The sequence below is a fragment of the Bufo gargarizans genome, chromosome 2 (assembly GCF_014858855.1).
Source record: "Bufo gargarizans isolate SCDJY-AF-19 chromosome 2, ASM1485885v1, whole genome shotgun sequence".
In the NCBI taxonomy this organism is placed as follows: domain Eukaryota; kingdom Metazoa; phylum Chordata; class Amphibia; order Anura; family Bufonidae; genus Bufo; species Bufo gargarizans.
Genome location: NC_058081.1, coordinates 581,816,994 through 581,839,361, shown reverse-complemented (window position 1 = coordinate 581,839,361; position 22,368 = coordinate 581,816,994). Strand labels below are relative to the sequence as shown.

The 22,368-nt window shown below is 42.2% G+C and overlaps 1 protein-coding gene across 1 annotated transcript in view; it reads right to left on the bottom strand.

The window, feature by feature from the left end:
* Positions 1–15,139, bottom strand: part of C2H1orf159 (chromosome 2 C1orf159 homolog) — a 100,310-nt gene extending 85,171 nt beyond the window's left edge. Inside the window, exon 1 of the mRNA XM_044281799.1 lies at positions 15,087–15,139. The gene's annotated coding sequence lies outside the window, so the exon portion shown is untranslated. The remainder of the gene's footprint in view (positions 1–15,086) is intronic.
* Between the last annotated feature and the right edge of the window lie 7,229 nt (positions 15,140–22,368).

The following is a 22,368-nucleotide window of genomic DNA, read 5'->3' as shown; positions in this document are numbered from 1 at the left end:
ACACACATGATACAATTAAGCCTTCAGAAGGAAGAAAACGTCTACCACGTGAACAGAAAAATGAAAAAAAGGAGGGAAATGTTAAGGAAATTATCCAGCTTTTACTGTGGATATAAAAGTGATTTTCATTTTATCTGTATACATGATATAATTTGCTGACATTTGAAAAGAAAACTATAGAAGTGAACTGTGTGTGTTAAGATAAGATAACATTTGTACTACTCCTTGTAATTTTGCCTCTTTTGCTTAAAATTCTAAACCCATTAGTTAACACATTTTTGTAAAGTGAAACTTGAAAAATAACTAACCAATCAATAGATGGATTCAAAAGCCATTATTGAAATGTCTGTAAACCAATCATGTTTTACTTTGAGGGGTTACACCCTGTGAACTGTGTATAAATAAAGGGTGCAGGACACTTTCACTTTAGGGTCCTGACAAGGTTTTGAACTATACTCAGACTTCTGTCATTTTCCTCCGTCGACGTCATTCACCTGAACACGAGGCAACGATCATCATGTGGCTGACCTTTGGCCTGCCGCAACATGGCTGAGATGGAAAGTGCCAGCGGGGGTTGGCCGGAGTTGTGGAAACATCCAGCCGGTACTCCTTTGTTTCTGTAACTCCCATAGTGGTAAATGGGAGCGAGCTATGCAAGCAACGCTGAATCTGGTAATTTGCGAGTTATGGAAACAGCGAAGCTTACTGTGGGTATTGGTCATAAAAGCCAAGATAGCAAAAAAAACCTTCAAGATATTACGCTGTTCTATTTTTGCAGTTTGTATATTTACATAAAACAGGAGTGGCTTCAAATTCATCAGAAAAGTCCATATTCAATTTCTAATCAAAAAATCAATATTTATATGAGCTAATATCAGGACTTTATTAAGTATTATATGTATTTAGTATGTAAAACTGGCATTGATATGACCACACTATGTAGGAAAAGCACATAAAAGCGTTACATAATTAGTATTAGCATTATTAGTATTTAACTTCACCACATCAGTCTCCACCATTTACATTAAAATACACTAGTATTACTGCCCTGTGTCTTGTTATTTGTCTATAAAATCGCTTTTATTAATATGCTAATTACCTCAATAAGGAGCTAATTCCCTCCTCTTCGCCGACATAATGTTTGTGCAGCGCCCGTAATCCCGCGCATGCGCTGTGGATACTCATGTCAGCATCCGCATCGGCCTCACAGAACGAAGTCCGCATGTGCCAGCTTCACTCGACCCGGAAATGCGTGAGATTTCAGGCGCAACAAACATATTACGTCGGCGATGAGCAGTGAATAAATTAGCAGTGGGGCGCGGCTGGGCTCCAAGATAATGGGCACGGCTGGTCTCCAACGGCCGGAGGGACAGCCCCTTGGGCTCCTTATTGAGGTAATAAGATTTAACCCTATTAAACTAGCTGACATAAGTGATTGTGCTAATGTCAGCTAAACCTAACTAGCCTATTCCAACTTTTATAATGTTCTAATTAGCGTTGTTCCTGCTCCTAGAGGCTTCATTCTCCCACCTTTGTCGCCTCCCTCCAAGTCCTGATTGGAGCAGGCAGCGCTCACATCTGTCTGCCAGCCTGTCACGTCCATGGTCATGGTCGTGACTCTTTGAGCCGCATGCAGTTGCCAGTGGTTAGGTTTGTTGTCAACCTCAGGTGAGGGCTGTTAGTATCTTGCCTCACGTGTGGTTGCCGCTGATAGTATTGGCAGTATAGCAGCCTGTGCTTTTGCTAGGCAGCTTGCTGTCAAGCGCATGTGGTTGCACCTGGCAACCTGTCTAGGTATGTGTGCACGTTCCCTGTTTTGTGTGCACGAGGTTTATGTGTGTGTGCATTTCTCCTTTAAGTGGTTTCACTACCCTGTCTGGCGTTGGAAGGGTTAATTCCTTTTCCACTGTGTGTATGTGTGGGTGTGGCTACTGGCTATTTAGCCTCTGCTGAGATCTGAAGCTGAGGGGTACTCCAGCCTTGTGGTAAGCTGGAGTCATCCTCCTGGTCTCTTATACCATCTGCCAGTGAGGGCCACCCTTGTGGTCATAAATACTATGTCATGATGTTTATTTTATGCTTGTGTGGTGTCTATGCTCACTGCAGCTATGGATCTGGTTTCCTGTGTGTTTATGTGTGTGTGCTGTGTCCTTTCTATGTTTGGTGTGGACGCAGCATTTGAGCACGGGTTTCAGTCAGTGTGTCTGTGGCAGGTAGGTGTGGAAGTTGTATCACTCACTTGCCATATCCATAGGCTATTTATGTTTCCCTTTCCTTGCAGCTCGTCCAGTGAGACTCCTGTTCCTTTGTGTGTAGGAGGAACAGGTTGTCTTACCCAGCTCCTAGCTCAGGGATCTGCTGAGGGTTAGTAGGGACCCGAGGTTCCTGAGTATGAGCCCTCCTACCATCTGGGTCGGCTCAACGCTGTAGGAGGTGACCTGCTCCCTAATTCTGTTGTCCTGGCCAAGCAGCTTCCACATACGGTTAACATCGCACGGCTGAGGGTTTCCCCCATCCTCAGTTGTGACACAGCCCTGTGCCCTGTGTAATCTCGCGCCATTCAGTATTCGGCGCAGGCGCGGTGAGGAAGCTGGCAGCCTGCGAGTGTCTTTCCCTCACCGCACCTGCGCTGACTGCTGAACGGCTTGAGATTTCACCAGAGCACAGGGCTTGCAGACAGATGTAAGTGCTGCCTGGTCCTGTCAATCAGGACTTAGAGGGAGGCGACAAAGGTGGGAGAAATCTAACTTTTATAATATGCTAATTAGCTCCTAGAGGCTAATTAGCATATTATAAAAGTTAGATTTCTGGCGTAACGGGGGCATAGATACAAGTAGGAATAGGCTAGCTAGGTTAAGCTGACATTAGCACATCGATAATGTCAGCTAGCTTATTAGGGTTAAATCTGGTGACAGTGTCCCATTAACAAGTTGTAACAGTGTAGCTTGAAATAGTCGGTGCGCACTCTGACGCTACATTTTGTTTCTGTACAGCTCTATTCATGCACTCATACTTTCTCTAATGCTGGCTGCTTGCTTGCTACTGAACCTAAAAACCACACACAAACGCACACCCTGCTTCCCGACATGTTTTGCCGGCAAACCGCCGTCTTCAGGGGAACGTGCAGGTCTGTATGTTGGGGGCGGGGACCATCTTTTATTAGGTATGTGATGTCACAATGATTCCACTTATGGCAGTGTTTATTACTCCCCTTATCAGCCTATAAAAAGTCTTATGCTATCAAGGATTGGCGCACCCCTCCTCCATGTTACGCCCACTCACTGCGTCACTCTAATATCTCCCGAGTCTTCTCGTCCATAGCGGGAGGTTCGCGCATGCGCGCGCACTTAGAAATTTTCTTTCTCTAATGCTGGCAGTGCGCATGTGGCAGGACTTAGTGCATTAGGAGGACTGTTTTTCCTTGTATTGGGACCTAATCCTGGATAGCACACATTGACAATAGTGCCTCCTATATATTGATCTTATCATTATTATTTCACTTTTTAACCTCCAGATTACCAGCAAGGATTAATACATAATTCTAGACAAGGTTATATATTTTTCTAATAATAAATTATTACCGTAGATACTTCAACTAGTAAGGCCTCATGCACACGACCGTTGTGTGCATCCGTGTCAGTTGTGCCGTTTTCCGTGATTTTCTGCGAACCCATTGACTTTCAATGGGTCCGTTGAAAACTCGGAAAATGCACCGTTGTTCATCCGCGTCCGTGATCAGTGTTTCCTTTCCGTCCAAAAAATATGACCTGTCCTATTTTTTGGACGGAAAACGGTTCACGGACCCATTCAAGTCAATGGGTCCGTGAAAAAACACGGATGCACACAAGATTGACATCCGCATCCGTGATCCGTGGCCGTAGGCTACTTTCATACATCCGAAGATCCGTCTGCATAAAAGCTTTTTCACCTGAGGGGTTAATTGTGCGTATCATAGCCCCCTGTAAGAGATCAGGGGCTGCCAGGCAGCAAGGGGCAGACCACCCTCCCTTCCCAGTTTTAATTTCATTGGTGGCCAGTGCGGCCCCCCCGGCCTCCCCTCCCTCTATTGTATTATTTTAATGGTGGCCGCACACTGGCCACCAATGAAATTAATACAGTAGAGGGAGGGAGGAAGGGGGGGGGGCCGCACTGGCCACCAATGAAATTAAAACTGGGGAGGGAGGGGGGTCTGCCCCCTACTGCCTGGCAGCCCCTGATCTCTTACAGGGGGCTATGATGCGCACAATTAACCCCTCAGGTGCGGCACCTGAGGGGTTAATTGTGCGGATCACAGTCCCCTGTAAGAGATCGGGTGCTGCCAGGCAGCAGGGGGCAGTTATGTACACAGTTCATAGTATATTCTAAATTGAAGCGTCCCCATCACTATGGGAACGCCTCTGTGTTAGAATATACTGTCGGATCTGAGTTTTCACTATCTAACTCAAACCGATGGTATATTCTAACATAGAGGAGTTCCCATGGTGATGGGAACGCTTCAAGTTAAAATATACCATCGGATTGGAGAAAACTCCGATCCGATGGTATAATAGGGACTCCTGACTTTACATTGAAAGTCAATGGGGGACGGATCCGTTTGCAATTGCACCATATTGTGTCAACGTCAAACGGATCCGTCCCCCAAGTCAGGACGGATCCGTTTGGCTCCGCACGGCCAGGCGGACACCAAAACGACTTTTTCCTTTATGTCCGTGGATCCTCCAAAAATCAAGGAAGACCGATGGAAGAAAAAACGGACACGGATCACGGAACTATGGAACCCGTTTTTGCGGACCGCAAAAAAAAACGTCCGTGTGCATGAGGCCTTAGTATGAGGGTTTTATTCACATCTAATAACTAAGTATCAAAATATTCCAAATACATATATATTGTTTTTATTTCATATTTAACCCCTTAAGGACTTAGGACGTACTGGTCATGTTACCCCTCCGCATCGGCGATCGCCGCAAACCGCAGGTCAATTCAGACCTGTGGTTTGCGGCTTTTACCTGGTGCGGTGGCGGTGGTGCAATTGGGTCCCCATGGGGCTGTAGGGGGGAACCGATGGCATGGAAGGCAGCGTGATGCCTTCCTGAGGCATCGCGCTGCCTTCCGGTGACGAGCCTGTGAGATCCAACCCCCTGGATCTCACAGGCAGAAAGCTGTATGAGTAATACACACAGTATTTCTCATACAGCCAATGCATTCCAATACAGAAGTATTGGAATGCATTGTAAACGGGATTAGACCCCGAAAAGTTCAAGTCCCAAATTAGGACAAAAAATAAAGTGAAAAAAAGTTGAAAAAATAAAGTTTCCCCCCAAAAAATTAAAAGTTTCAAGTAAAAATAAACGTCATTTTCCCTAAATAAAGTTAAAAAAATAGGGGGGAAAAAAAACTATACATATCAGGTATCGCCGTGTCCGTATCGATCGGCTCTATAAACATATCACATGACCTCAGATGAACACCGTAAAAAATATAAAATAAAAACCGTGCTAAATAAACCATTTTTTTGTCACCGTAAATCACAAAAAGTACAACATCAAGCGTCCAAAAAGGCGTTTGCCCACCAAAATAGTACCAATCTAACCGTCACCTCATCCCTCAAAAAAGGAGCCCCTACCTGAGACAATCGCCCAAAAAAAAAAAAACTATGGCTCAGAATATGGAGACACTAAAACATCTGTGCTAAATAAACAATTTTTTGTCACCTTACATCACAAAAAGTGTAATAGCAAGCGATCAAAAGTCACATGCACCCCAAAATAGTGCCAATAAAACCGTCATCTCATCCCGCAAAAATCATACCCTACCCAAGATAATCGCCCAAAAACTGAAAAAATTATGGCTCTCAGACTATGGAAACACTAAAACATGATTTTTTTTGCTTCAAAATAAAATCATTGTGTAAAACTTAGATTAAAAAAAAAAAAGTATACATATTAGGTATCGCAGCATCCATGACAACCTGGTCTATAAAAATACCACATGATCTAACCTGTCAGACGAATGTTGTAAATAACAAAAAATTAAAACTGTGCCAAAACATCTATTTCTTGTTACCTTGCCTCACAAAAAGGGTAATATAGAGCAACCAAAAATCATATGTAACCTAAGCTAGTACCAACAATACTGCCACCCTATCCCGTAGTTTCTAAAATGTGGTCACTTTTTTGGAGTTTCTACTCTAGGGGTGCATCAGGGGGGCTTCAAATGGGACATGGTGTAAAAAAAAAACAGTCCAACAAAACCTGCCATTTAAAAAACGTATGGCATTCCTTTCCTTCTGCGCCCTGCCGTGTGCCCGTACAGCGGTTTACGACCACATATGGGGTGTTTCTGTAAACTACAGAATCAGGGCCATAAATATTGAGTTTGGTTTGGCTGTTAACCCTTGCTTTGTAACTGTAAAAAAATTCTCAAAATGGAAAATCTGCCAAAAAAGTGAAATTTAGAAATTGTATCTCTATTCTTGTGGAACACCTAAAGCGTTAACAAAGTTTGTAAAATCAGTTTTGAATACCTTGAGGGGTGTAGTTTATAGAATGGGGTAATTTTTGGGTGGTTTCTATTATGTAAGCCTCGCAAAGTGACTTCAGACCTGAACTGGTCCCTAAAAATTGGGTTTTTGAAAATTTCTGAAAAATTTCAAGATTTGCTTCTAAACTTCTAAGCCTTGTAACATCCCCAAAAAATAAAATATCATTCCCAAAATGATCCAAACATGAAGTAGACATATGGGGAATGTAAAGTAATAACTATTTTTGGAGGTATTACTATGTATTATAGAAGTAGAGAAATTGAAACTTGGAAATTAGCAATTAAAAAAAAATGTTTGGTAAATTTGGTATTTTTTTTATAAATAAATATTATTATTTTTTACTTCATTTTACCAGTACAATATGTGATGAAAAAACTGTCTCAGAATGGATAAGTCAAAGCGTTTCAAAGTTATCAGCACTTAAAGTGACACTGGTCAGATTTGCAAAAAATGGCTAAGTCCTTAAGGTTAAATAGGGCTGAGCCCTTAAGGGGTTAATATTTATATCTACTATTTATGACAAATTACATATATATCCTATTTTGTATAATACTACATACATATGCATTTTTTTATTTTACAATCCTAATATGTTCAGGGCTCATAGAACATGCTATAATAAAAATAACAACAACCATTTAATTCTGCTCCATTGAGATGATAATTATCCCTACTCTAAACTATAATTTATAAAGAAAAATGTGTTTCCCCCAATATTAAGTGGGGTTTGTTGTGGCAGACCAAGGGTCAGTCTTGTGAGGATCGTTGCCACATGTTCAGATGAACGACGTCTACGGAGGAAAATGACAAAGGTCAGGGCATAGTTCAAAACTGTGCCAGGATCCCAAAAAAGGAGTGTCCTGGGCCCTTTATTTATACCCCATCCCAAGGGTGTAACCCCTTAAAGTATTGACATGATTGGTACACAAAATAATACTTCTAATGGGTCAGAACTGAATCCATCTATTGATTCTACTAACGGGTTAACTGCTGAGACCATTTTTTCTTTAGCAAGAAATGCATATTGGCTACTTAAAAACCTTATCTTATCTAAACACACATGGCTAACTTTTATAGTTTTTAGCCTACACATCATTGTCATCTTCTTATGGTGCACACAGAAATTAAACAGATAAAGTCTCTTTATAATATCTATGAAAAGCCAAGCCCTGAACATAATTGGATTAGAAAATAAAAAAAATGCTATATATGTAGTATTATACTAAATAGGATATATATGTAATTTGTCATAAATAGTAGATATAGAATATCAAATATAAGTGTCACGTTCACACACACACACACGGGGGGGGGGGGGGGGGAAGGATAGTGACCACTGCGCTCCACCCTCACCCCTGGCCCTGCCTACTTGCCACACAAGTCCTGATGACAGGGGACAACTGGACGGCAGTCCTTAGCTTAAAATACGTGCTGGGAGGACAGACAAGACAAACAACGGATAGTGAACGGACTGCATGCTATTGCTTCTATTTTAAATCTGACTTAAAGGGGTATTCTAGCACAATTAAAGCGGCTCTGTCACCTTGATCAACCCTATTAAACAAGACATACTGGCTCATCATGCTGATTAAAACAATACTTTTCTTTTGTCTGTATGTTAAATAGCTGCTGAGATATCTGCGTTTTTATCCATATGCAAATAAGCAAGTTGGAGCACCAGGGAGCGGGGCTGAATCCTTTGAGCACTGCTTGCAACACCCCCTGTGCTCTGCACACTCCCCCTCTGCTTGATTGACAAGGGCTAGACATCAGCATGCTGAGGGCAGAGCTGTGTCCTAGCATGTACATATCATATACTCTATGTACTATAGCTTTACCACACTGAGATCTGCTCGGAAAGTTAATTTACATATTATTGCTTTAGGCCGTTGTGACGTTCCATGCATTGGGGACCGCAATTCCGGTCCTTAATGCATGGGCAACATCTGTGCAGCGGGCCGGACCCATTCAACTTGAAAGGATCCGTGGTCTGCCCGCTCCGCCCAAAAATATGACATGTCATTTTTATTTGCGGTGCGGAACAACGGAAAGAAACACCATAGAAGCGTAATGTTTCCGGGGTTCCGTTCCGTGACTCCGTTCTGCACCTCCGGAATTGCGGACCCATTCAAATCTGTGATGCGTAGTGCACACGGCCGGCGGTTGCGGGCCGCAATACGGCCGTGTGCATGAGGCCTTATTCACAGGCACAATATTGTCTGCAAGGCTGTGGCAGGTTAGTGTGGAACTGCTTGGTTCATCTGTCATATCCATATGTCTGTTTATGTTCCCCTTCTCCTTGCAGCTTGGCCAGTGAGACTCCTGTTCGTCCGTGCCTAGGAGGAACAGGTCGTCTTACCCTGCTCCTAGTCCAGGGCCACCCTGAGGGCTAGTAGGGACCCTAGGTTACGGTGTATGAGCCCTCCTACCATCAGGGTTGGCTCATACGGTTAGGAGTCAGGGTCAGTATTAGGGGCGCGATAGGAGGTGACCTGCTCCTTAATTCTGTCGTCCTGGCCGAGTAGCGACCAAACAGCTTCTGGCATCGCACGGCTGAGGGTTTCCCCCATCCTCAGCCGTGACAATATTGTGTCTGTGAATAAGGCCTTATGCACACAACCGTATTGCAGCCCGCAACCGCCGTATTGCACCACGCATCACAGATTTGAATGGGTCCGCAATTCCGGAGGTGCGGAATGGAGTCACGGAACGGAACCCCGGAAGCACTACGGAGTGCTTCTATGGTGTTTCTTTCCGTTGTTCCGCACCGCAAATAAAAAGGACATGTCATATTTTTGGGCGGAGCGGACAGACCACAGATCCTTTCAAGTTGAATGGGTCCGGCCCGCTGCACAGATGTTGCCCATGCATTAAGGGCAGCAGGGAGCGCACGGCGTCATAGCAACCAGTGACGCCGTGCGCTCCTGCTCTCAGGAGGGATCCAGGCCGCGGTTCCACGGCCCGCACACGGCCGTGTGCATGGGGCCTTAAGCAATAATATGTAAATTTACTTTCCGAGGGGATCTTAGTGTGGTAAAGCTATAGTACATAGAGTATATGATATGTACATGCTAGGACACAGCTCTGCCCTCAGCATGCTGATGTCTAGCCCTTGTCAATCAAGCAGAGGGGGAGTGTGCAGAGCACAGGGGGTGTTGCAAGCAGTGCTCAAAAGATTCAGCCCCGCTCCCTGGTGCTCCAACTTGCTTATTTGCATATGGATGAAACCGCAGATATCTCAGCAGCTATTTAACATACAGACAAAAGAAAAGTATTGTTTTAATCAGCATGATGAGCCAGTATGTCTTGTTCAATAGGGTTGATCAAGGTGACAGAGCCGCTTTAATTGTGCTGGAATACCCCTTTAAGTCAGATTTATAATAGAAGCAATAGCATGCAGTCCGCACTCACCACAAATTCTGTTATCACCCATGACAGGTTAAAAGCAAAGCGATGTGACTGTGCTAAGGTGTTGGTGACACATGCAAATCAATTAGCTTGTTGTATTCATCAGCAAAGGTTCAATTAAGTACATAATTAATGGCTATCTGATACATAATAAAAGAATTCCCTAGCAATGATGTGTCCGGGTGATTCAGACACTATTACAACTTGGCTGTGTCTGATTGTAGTCGTAGGGAAGGTCTCAGTGACATGTTATTATACTGCAACTTCAGTGTAAAGTCCAATTCTCTCCCAGGGTTTCTCAATAATATCACCTGTCCAAAGAAAATTCACTGATAAACCAGACACAATGCCTTGTAGCTCCGCTGGATGTAATGATACCTTCTACTTAGTGATCAGTTACTTCATTTTGGAGAAAAGTACTTTTAATTCATATGCAAATGTGAACTTAAGTGCACTGAGGGCGGGCCCAAACCTCTCTGAGCACCCGTGCTCTTTCTCCTTCCAGGGCCAGGCGAGGTGACTATACAGGAACCTGGCTGTCTCAATCACAGAGTAGAGAGAGGGACTGGCAGAAGAAGCAGGAGGCGCGAGGGTGCACAGAGTGGATTGGGCCCACCTTCAGTGCACTTAACTGCTTATTTGCATATGGATAGGTAAAATTCATTCTGGGGGCCCACTATAAATATGATCTCCGCACACAGTGGCAGGCGGCAGCAAGATGCTACAAGATGCCCCTGCAGAAACCTTGAGATGGTGGTTCCCTAATGAAAGCGGATATAGGGTATAAGTGTCTGAGTTGTGGGGGTCAGACAGCTGGGAACCTCACCGACCCACAGAACGGAGATCCTGTGGCTCCCCATATAAATGGAGTGCTGCTATTCCAATCATCTTTATAGGACTGCAGGAGATCACTGAGGACTGTACACAGCTTCTCTTACCAAGTCTCATAGCCATGAATGGAGTTTTTTTTCCCTTTCCTGTAGGTAGGAACTTGGCAAAACCATGTTAATTTCCCTAGAAATAGAGTTAAAAGAACAAGAAGCACTTTCTCCCACATGTGGTTAAAAGCAGAAGTTGATAAGACATTAATATACAATGCCCCACACACAGAAATACTCTGTAGTGGCATAATTTACAAGCTTTAATAGAGGCTTCTATTTTCATAGCTATATCACGTTTACGAGACACTTCCCCATAAAAACAGGATAAGGAGGTAAAAGGTACAAACAAAAGGCATACTTCTGCATTGCCTTAAAGGGAACCTGTCATCAACTTTATGCTGCCCATACTAACGACATCATAAGGTAGAGACAGGTGAGTTGATTTCAGCGGTCTGTCATTTATAAGTTAAAAGTAAGTGGTTGCCAAGAACCAACATCACAATCATTGCCGACTGGGCCTGGAAAAGAGTCACGGCCACCTGAGAAGAGTCCTGGTTATTCATGAATTCCTGCTCTCCCGCCCAACTGCGGCCAGTGTGCCCAGTCACCAGCCGGCCTGCTACTGACACCTGGAAAGGGCTCTGCCAAAGTCCCCTGGCCCTCAAGGGTGTTCAGAGTGTGACGGCTTGTGCAAAGTGTGTCTGGTACGCCACGTTTGCTGGCCGTCGAGTTTGGCTTTATCATTTTATTAGCATTACACAGTCCCTTAAAATTTGGGCTGAAGATGGATGGGGATTGTGCAAGCCTTCCCAAAAGTTGGTGTTTCCATGCAATTTTGGCATTCCCATCACTGGGACTACAGGCCCTGAATTTACCAACTGCAATGTTGGTAAGTATGATATTGAGAAGTTTTTTCTGGACTTTTCTTTTTGTACTTTTACTGTATACTTCAGGTCTCCATAGAGATAAATGATAATATTCTGTCTTCCTGCCGCCACATGTTACAGGCAGTGGGTGTGGATAAATTGTGCCAACCAACCGACTTGATTTTGGAATAAACCATAAGTTGTTATTCTGGCAGCCCTCTGGAATTCACCCTTTAACCCCTATACAGGGGTCTGGACTTTGCTGCAGGGGAGCCAGCAGGCTGCTACCTCCTGGAGAGGTCCCAGTGTGGCTGACAGCTGACCCACAGAGGTCAGAGACGCAGGTGACAAGCACCGAAGGAACAGGCAAAACTCGTAGTTGGTACAAACAGAGTTTGTGCTAATCCAAGAAACAGTCCGAAGGTCAGGGCAAGCAGCTGAGGGACAGTTTCGTATTCAGGCATGGGTCAGGTCAGGCAGCAGAGGGTCAGAATTTGGTAATCAGGCAAAAGTCAATACACAGACACACAAGCAGATGATAGCACCTTTTCAGGGTCTAGCATACTAGTAAACCTATTACTCAGTCAGAGAATAAGACAGTGGGTTCCCCTCATAGTGTGGAGAAAGTGACAGATGTAAACCTGCACCACTGGAGGCACCAATAGGCAAAGGTTGTGGTACCGCAGCGATAGTGGTCAAAGCATTCAGATGAGAAGCGATGTTATACGTGTACCAGGTGAAAGGTGAAGGCCCCAGTTTAAAGTTGAAATATGTTTTTTGCCATTTAGGAACCACAAGCAGTACCAGTGATTGTTTCACTACAGCAACTCCAAGGACAGACTCTGAGGCATGAAACAATGGGGCTTGAAGCTCAGAGGCCCCATTCATAAGTCTCAGGATCACAATACACGATATAGAGTTGAGCCTGAATATTTAGCGCTGAACTCTATCAGATTAAATTACATATTAGTGTTAAAACTTGAAACCGAACTCGGCTTCGGTTCCGACCAGTACCTTAGAACCGGAACCGAGTTTGGTTTCAAGTTTCAAAGTGGTTTTCCACTTTAAAAATCAACTACCAAAGTTACGTGCGACTTCGTGAATAACTAACTTCGGCTCATCGGAGCTCTACAGTATTATTCCAAAATTTTGAATGAAGTCACTTCGGATGAAGCATCTGAAGCTCGCTTCGCTCAACATTATTTTAGGCTTAAAATTTAGGCTTAAAATTTACTGCTATTGCAGTCCCTCCTCCCTATACAGATTCATTGTTTCTGGACAGCAGATCCCTGCCCAGAAATGATGATTTTGGTGCCCTTATCATCAATGATTTCAGCTGATAAATGAGCATTTGCTCCATCATCGGGTGACTTGCAGTACATCTATATAGGCCGGTTATCAGGAACAAGCCTTTGTACAAAGACTCATCCCCAATAGTCAGCCAGATAGTAACCCCATGTAAAGAAGCCTTTAGAAAGTGCCTCTCTTTCATTTATTTCCTAGTTTAGGGTCCATTTTTACTAGGAGCATATCAGTCGGCCACAATAATGAGGAACATTCAGCTTCACAGCCCTTCGCAACTCTAGTCTCTGTGGCCAGTTCCAGATCTTAGGCTACTTTCACATCTGCGCTTTCCCTTTCCGATATTGAGATCCGTCATAGGATCTGAATAGCGGGGGAAAACGCTTCCGTTTTGTCCCCATTCATTGTCAATGGGGACGAAACCGAACTGAACGAAACGGAGTGCTCCAAAATGCATTCCGTTCCATTTGGTTGCACCTCCACCGCGGACAGAATAACGCTGCAAGCAGCATTTTTCTGTCCATGATGTGGTGGGGAGCAAGACATGACACACAATGTAAGTCAATGGTGGCAGATCCGTTTCTCGGACACAAAAGAAAACGGATCCGTCCCCCATTCATTGCTACAATGGTTTTAGAGATGGATCCATATTAGCTATTTTAGAGATAATACAACCGGATCCGTTCAGAACGGATGCAGACGGTTGTATTATTATGATGGAAGCGTTTTTGCTGAACTCTGATGGATCCAGCAAAAACGCTGGTGTGAAATTAGCCTTAACTGAATTTCAAAACTGTAGTTGGCAACAGAAGGTACGTTTATATAATGTATTCTTCAATTCAATATGTCAGTGACTGGATAAAGCTCATTTACGATCTACATAAATCTTGATAAAGTTTTTAAAGATTATAAAATGTATGAAATTAAATTTAATTATTACTGCTGTAAACAACAAATTCAATCTTTGTCTTCAGTTCATAAATCAATATTGCCTGGGCCTACTGGTGTGTCGTAGCTCATTTTTCAAACACAAGATTATTGCTCAGCTAACACAAAGGCAAATTACCGTAAATGCAGGATTATCTTTTATTATGTTTTGTTAATGAGATAACATGGTTTGGTTAAATGGGTTCTAAAGGAGGGAGCCAGATGTTGTAAGGATGGAGTCAAGGTAACACTACTATATTTTTAGATGGTGATGTCCTGCAGCATAAATCTGTTTGCCATTAGGTTTTAATTGACTAGTCTTTGGCGAAGGCCCCCTTCACACGGGCGTCGTGGGTGAGGTTCAAATGCGTCCAGGGTGCATTGCTGGAAACCCTCGCGAGTAGGCACGCAATTGCAGTCAGTTTTGTCTGCGATTGCGTTCCGATATTCAGTTTTTTTTGTGCGAGTGAAATGCGTTTTGCACGCGTGTGAGAAAAAACTGAATGTGATACCCAGACCCGAACCCAGACTTCTTCACTGAAGTTTGGGTCTGGGATCGGTGTTCTATAGATTTTATTATTTTCCATTATAACATGGTTATAATGGGAAATAATAGCATTCTTTAATACAGAACGCTAAGTATAATGTCAATTGAGGGTTAAAAACAAAAAAAATGAACTCCACTTGATGGCGCAGCCGGCATCGTCTTCTTTCTTCTTCTTTAAGGACCTGCAAAAAGGACCTTTGAAGACGTAATCGCGCTCACCACGTGGTACACGTGGTGACGTCAGTGCAGGTCCTGCTGAATGAAGATAGAAGGATCTACGTCATCAAAGGTCCTTTTGCAGGTCCTGAAAGAAGAAGAAAGAAAACGATGTCAGCTGCGCCATCAAGTGGATAAGGGGAGTTATTTTTTTTTGTTGCTTTTAACCCTCAATTGACATTAGACTTAGCATTCTGTATTAAAGATCCACTGTGGTCCACTGATAAAGGAGTAAGCATACACTTCGAAAAGGCGTATGGTTTTGATTCCCATATCGCAGGACCTACTCTCGACTTTTATGGATACAACATCTAACAAATAGAAGCGCTTCTTTTCTACGAACTTTTACACCACCTCTGATATCAGAGACTCGACCGTACAGCCGGAAACCAATTTACCTGATCACGTGGGACGCCGAGCTGACACCTCCAGGACCACGCGGGGTATTGTATCTGGACTGCGAAACATCACGGCCGGAGTCATCTACAGGAGGGAGTTAAAACAGGTCAGATACTGACCGCTCCGTGGGACGCCACGTAGTAGCGGAGCACAGACTGACAATCAGCAACTATCAATTTTTATTATCCGAAAAAAATTACTTTCTAGCACCTCAGCATCTATTATATCAACTCCAGGAATTCTCTCAAAGTATCCTATACTGACTCGAATAACTGCTTATTCGAATCAATACTGTCTACCGTAGCTATATGAACTGTGGATTTTGTCTGCTCTACTTAGGAAACTATCGAGTGAGAGGTCCATCTAATTCCCATCCATAGGCCTTAGAAATTGGGACTACAATTTATGTTGGTGTGCGATTTTATCTATACGATCTTACCAATGCGATTTTTTTATATGCGATTTTATACATGGCATTATTGTATGAAACATTATACATGCATTACTAGTATTTATTTACAATCATTTACATTTTACTTTGCAAATAAATTGAATTTTCTATATCCTCAGAACACTAATGCATGGTATCAAAGGTTGAGTGCCAGTCATTACATTCTATATTCAATTTGTGTTCCCTTTTTTGACTGGGTGGGTCAATACGTGACTAGAGCACCTATCCATACCTTCAGTTGGGTGAGTCTCTATTCCTTTCTTCTTTCTATATTAAATAATTTGAGGTTGGCTGAAGTTTAAATAATTTCTTCTCACATGGTACTTCTCACATATGAGGGAGGTAAACCTCATATGCTGCCCCTTGCAATAAATACTGTGCATATACAGTATATCCTTTTAGAACATGTTCATTTATGTTATTTTGCTACTTCCTTGTGTATAATATGTTATTGTTTACATGTATGTTAATATATATGAGTTTACACTGTCATATTAACTGTTGTCAATACATGCCTTTATTGGTTCAGAGACTGTGAGATTATAAAAGGAGCAGGCAGGAAATGGGTCAATGTGTGGCTAACGCCATATGGCATGCAAACATCTTCTGTACTGAGGAAGGAAAATAATAAAGTTCCCAAAGAAAGGACATGACAAAGGAGCACCTCAGAGGAGTCTGCAAATAATGCTGCAGCTGCAGAAAGACATGTTAGTGATGACATGGTTGCAGTAGGCTTCAACTCAGCCCCAAAGAGACTGTGTACGGATTATCTGTGTATGATGTCAAATTTACCTGCGATTGCCCTGTGTGAATTGTTAGACCTGGGGCCTATACATCAGATGAGATTTGGTGAGCCTGTGTATCAGTGGACTGGAAGCCTGACCACTTGTCCATCATGACAGTGTTAGTGGCCTTGGATTACATACATGCAGTGTGCTGGATCACCGTGTGTGCTTTGGGGAGATCCAAAGGGGCCTTGTGGGGCTCTGTGAAAAGTCACTGTGAAGCATATGGGGGCTGAACGTGGAATCATTGCTGCTTTTGAGAGATGGGCTGGTAGAGACATCAGCCCAAAGAGGGAGCCAAGGCAGGTGTTAGTTATGGGGGAGGCTACAACTGTGACTGGGAGGGACTGATGATCTGTATCATGAGGCTGGATCTTGAGAGACCTGCATTATGGTCTGTATCTCCATAGTCTGGTCCTGGGACATCAGTGGAAAGAAGGGTGTGGTGGGAGGGATCAGTTAGAGAAATGCTCTTAGGAATAGAGCCAAATGGTTCTGTGGAGTGACTCCTCTCCTAAATAAAAGAATTTGTTGATTGTTGTATATTATATTTCAGGTTGAAGTCAAATTATGTTGAGTAGTACTGGCTGGTGGCCAGTGTTTGTGTGTGAAAGACTCCTGGGAGAGTTATAATCATTGAATCCCTAAGACTGTTCAAGTTATTTTCTAGCAATGAACATGTATGTAGCACCACCCAGAGTGAACTGTAACAACTACAGATAGTGTGCCCTATCAAAGAGGCTGTAACCATCAAACGATGTTGTGCCCCAGTTAGGTGATAGAGCAATATGTTATCAATTATTGTGATCTGTATTTCTTTCTTTAAAGAGGAACTCATCATTCTTCTGCCCTTCTACAGACAGATCTGCTAGCAAACTTTTTTCTGACAACTTTCATACAATGTCCCACATTGTAGATCTGCTTAACACATGTTCTCCTCTATCCCACTGCCACTCCATTCTTACCAGGATCTTTTCTTAATAAGGGTCTCCATGGGTCTCTCCTCCCACTGGAAGCTTCTCTCACCCTCTGTTCTCTGTAATTACTTCCTATTGACACCTGGCCATGTGACTTCCCTGCACTAACCATATCCACTGACTACAATGCCCCAATGTAAGGGTGTTTTTACTTATGCTTCCTGCTTTATCCATTTCTAGCCTTGGTTCAAAAAAATGCATCAAAAACCATTGGGGTCATTTGTTAAGACCGGCATTTTAGATGGCGCCTCTATATAACGTAAGCACATCCACCACTGGCCTAAATCTACGCTGCTCCGTTGCGTAGAAAATGAAAATGAGACTGGCCGGCCAGCCCACCCCCTTCTCCGCCATGCCCCATTTTACACTTGGTGTGAGCGTCAAAGGCGCAGATTTGGCTGCAAATACCCTTTGTGACCAAATCTGTAACAGATATACGCAAAAAATTGGCGTATACCTAATAAATGAGCCCCTATATTGATATATTTAAAAAAAATGCCTTGGGTGAAACCACCTTTTAAATCTATTTGCTCCTTAATTATCAAAAAAGGGCTATTAATCAGATCTGCCAATGTTGGTATACATTTTTTAAAATTAAGCTTTCAGGATGGTAAATACAGAAATGTGAAATAATCTGACAATTTAACCACTTAAGGACCCTGCCATATTTCACCTTAAGGACCAGGCCATTTTTTGAAAATCTGTCCAGTGTCACTTTATGTGGTGATAACTTTAAAACGCTTTTACTTATCAATGCCATTCTGAGATTGTTTTCTCGTTACATATTGTACTTCATGACAGTGGTAATTTTGAGTAAAAAATGTAATTTTATTTATAAAAAAAATACCAAATTTACCAAAAAATTTTAAACACTTGTCAAATTTCCAAATGTCAATTTCTCTACTTTTGTAATAGATAGTAATACCTCCAAAAATAGTTAATACTTTACATTCCCCATATGTCTACTTCATGTTTGGATCATTTTGTGAATGCCATTTTATTTTTTGGGGACGTTAGAAGGCTTAGAAGTTTAGAAGCAAAATCCACTTTTTAAGGACCAGTTCAGGTCTGAAGTCACTTTGTGAGGCTTACATAATAGAAACCACCCAAAAATGACCCCATTTTAGAAACTAAACCCCTCAAAGTATTCAACACTGAGTTTACAAACTTTGTTAACCCTTTAGGTGTTCCACAAGAATTAATGAAAAATGGAGATGAAATTTCAGAATTTCACTTTTTTGGCAGATTTTCCATTTTAATCAGTTTTTTTGACACCATATCCCATTTGAAGCCCCCCTGATGCACCCCTAGAGTAGAAACTCACAAAAAAGTGACCACATTTTGGAAACTACAGGTTTGTATTTTTTGTTTTTTACAATGTTCATCTGACAGGTTAGCTTATGTGGTATTTTTATAGAGAAGGTTGATACGGATGCGACAATACCAAATATGACTACTTTTATTGGTTGTTTGTTTCAGTTTTACATAATAAAGCATTTTTGAAAAAAGATTTTTTAGTGTCTCCACATTCTGAAAACCGTAGTTTTTTTTATTTTTTGGGCAACTGTCTTTTGTAGGGGCTTATTTTTTTCGGTATGAGATGACTGTTTGGTACTATTGTGGGGTGTGTATGACTTTTTGATTACTTGGTATTTCACTTTTTGTGATGTAAGGTGACAAAAAATGGCTTTTTTGACACTTTTTAATTTTTATGGTGTTCCCCTGAGGGGTTAGGTCATGTGATATTTTTATACAGCAGATTCTTATAGACGCAGCGATACCTAATGTTTTTTTTTATTTATTTAAGTTTTACACAATAATATCATTTTTGAAACAAAAAATAATAATTTTAGTGTCTCCGTAGTCTGAGAGCCATATTTTTTTTAATCATTTTTGCGTGATGAGGTGACAGTTAGATTGGTACTATTTTGTGGGGCATACACCTTTTTGATTGCTTGGTGTTGCACTTTTAGTGATGTAAGGTGACAAAAAAAATGTTTTTTTAGCAGATTTAATTTTTATGACGGTGTTCATTTGAGGGTTTATAATGGAAAATAATAGCATTCTTTTATTCAGAATGCTAAGTAAAAAGGTCCATTGTGGGGTTAAAAAAATAAAATAATTTTTAACTCCCCTCATCCACTTGATCGCGCAGCCGGGCTCATCTTCTTTCTTCAGGACCTGGCTGGAAAAGGACCTTCGGGGACATCATAGAAGGTTCTTCTATCTTCATTCAGCAGGACTTGCGCTGATTACGTCACCAAAGGTGCTTTTGCAGGTCCTGATAGAAGAAGCAAGAAGAGGATGCCGGCTGCGCGATCAATTGGAACAGGTAAGTAAACTTACTTTTATTTTTTAACACCTCAATCTACATTTTACTAAGCATTTTATATTAAGAATGCTATTATTTACCCTTATAACCATGTTAAAAGGGAAAATATTAAAATCTACAGAATGCCTAACCCAAACTTCAGTGAAGAAGTTCGGGTTCGGGTCTGGGTACCACATTCAGTTTTTTCTCACGCACGTCCAAAATGCATTGCACTTGCGCGGACGAACGCAATGCAACGGCATACAAAACTCACCCCACTCACAGGCAAAATCGCACGATTTTCCCACGATGCGCCCGCATCCTATCTGGCCCTCCCACGTGATGCCCGTGTAAAAGAGGCCTATGAATTTTTTATTCCCCCTAAAGTGGGGAAAATTGGCTTATACCTCACAGTTTTTTTTGGCCTTCCTCTGGATCAACTTGCAGGATAACAGGCCGAACTGGATGGACAAATTGTCTTTTTTTTTCGGCCTTATGTAATATGTTACTATGTTACTATATTCACTGAAGAAAATAAAACTGTCAGATGAAATGCAGAATGTAAAAGTTAATTCCCCATTAAAAGTGCCCTGTCTGACCCAGGAAGAAGTACAGCGGCGTCTTATAAAGATTAAAATAGACAAATCGCCAGATCCTTATTCCTGATATTTAAGGACTCTATACTGACAGGGAGTGTTCCACAGTTTTGGCAGATAGCAAATTTAGTGCCAATATTCAAAAAGGGTCCAAAAAACAAAGCCCGGAAACTATAAGCTGGTAAGTTTAACATTTGTCGTGGGTAAACTGTTTGAAGTTTTTTTAAGAGATGCTATCTTGGAGGACCTCAAGGAAAATAAGCAAATAACGCCATATCAGCATGGCTTTATGAGGGATCGGTCATGTCAAACTAGTTTTATCAGTTTCTATGAGGAGGTAAGTTCTAGACTTGACTACTGCGAATCAATGGATGGATTAATATCTGGACTTCAAACCATTTGGCACTGTATTGTATAAAAGGTTAGTATATAAAATGAGAATGGTTGGACTAGGAGAAAATGTCTGTATGTAGGTAAGTAACTGGCTCAGTGATAGAAAACAGAGGGTGGTTATTAATGGTACACACTCAGATTGGGTTACTGTCCCTAGTGGAGTACCTTAGGGGGTCAGTATTGGGCCATATTCTTCTCAATATATTTATTAATGATCTTGTAGAAGGCTTGCAGTTCTTTTTTTTGCAGATTAAACTAAACTGTGTAAAGCAATTGACACAGAAGAGGACAGTATACTGCTACAGATGGATCTGGATAGATTGGTGGCCTGGGCAGAGAAGTGGCAGATGAGGTTTACCACTGACAAATTTAAGGTTATACACATGGGAAGGAATAATGCAAGTCACCTGTACATACTAAATGGAAAAACACTAGGTGTTCTGGAAATAGTTTTTTACAGTACAAATTAATGTACAAATTAATTTATGAAGTTATTACGCGAAGAGACTCCGCGAAGCAACTTCGGCTCATCTGAGACAATACATTCTAATACTGTACAGAGCTCCTGCTCCGTACAGTATTGGAACGAAGTTTTATGTGAAATGAAACATCCGAAGTCGATTCGCTAATCCCTAGTGTTCATATTTGTTATAATCTAATTTTTAATAGCAAAGATGCAGCCTTACCTGAACATCTCCTGCAAACAGAAATGATCAGAGAGTTACATACTCACAATGTACAATATGTGTTTATTAGTGCATGCTACTGCAATGCCCCCTAGTGGCATGGTCATGCTATTAGTGTGTGTATATATACACTGCCTGTCCAAAAAAAAGCCTTTAGCTTTGATTCCGGCACTCATTCGCTGTGGCATTGTTTCGATAAGCTTCTACAATGTCACAAGATTTATTTCCATCCAGTGTTGCATTAATTTTTCACCAAGATCTTGCATTGATGATGGTAGAGTCTGACCGCTGCGCAAAGCCTTCTCCAGCACATCCCAACGATTCTCAATGGGGTTAAGGTCTGGACTCTGTGGTGGCCAATCCATGTGTGAAAATGATGTCTCATGCTCCCTGAACCACTCTTTCACAATTTGAGACTGATGAATCCTGGCATTGTCATCTTGGAATATGCCCGTGCCATCAGGGAAGAGCAAATCCATTGATGGAATAACCTGGTCCTTCAGTATGTTCAGGTAGTCAGCTGACCTCATTCTTGGAGCACATACTGTTGCTGAACCTAGACCTGACCAACTGCAGCAACCCCAGATCATAGCACTGCCCCCACAGGCTGGTACAGTAGGCACTAGGCATGATGGGTGCATCACTTCACCTGCCTCTCTTCTTACCCTGATGCGCCCATCACTCTGAAACAGGGTAAATCTGGACTCATTAGACCACATGACCTTCTTCCATTGCTCCAGAGTCCAATCTTTATGCTCCCTAGCAAATTGAAGCCTTTTTTTCTGGTTTCCTCACTGATTAGTGGTTTTCTTACGGCTACACAGCTGTTCAGTCCCAATCCCTTGAGGTCCCTTCGCATTGTGCGTGTGGAAATGCTCTTACTTTCACTATTAGACATAGCCTTGAGTTCTACATGATGTTTCCCTTTGATTTGATTTCACCAAAGGTTTAAGTGATCACCGATCACGATCATTCAGGATTTTTTTCCCGCCACATTTCTTCCTCGAATACGATGGGCCCCCACTATCCTTCCAGTTTATAATAATGCGTTGGACAGTTCTTAACCCAATTTTACTCGTTTC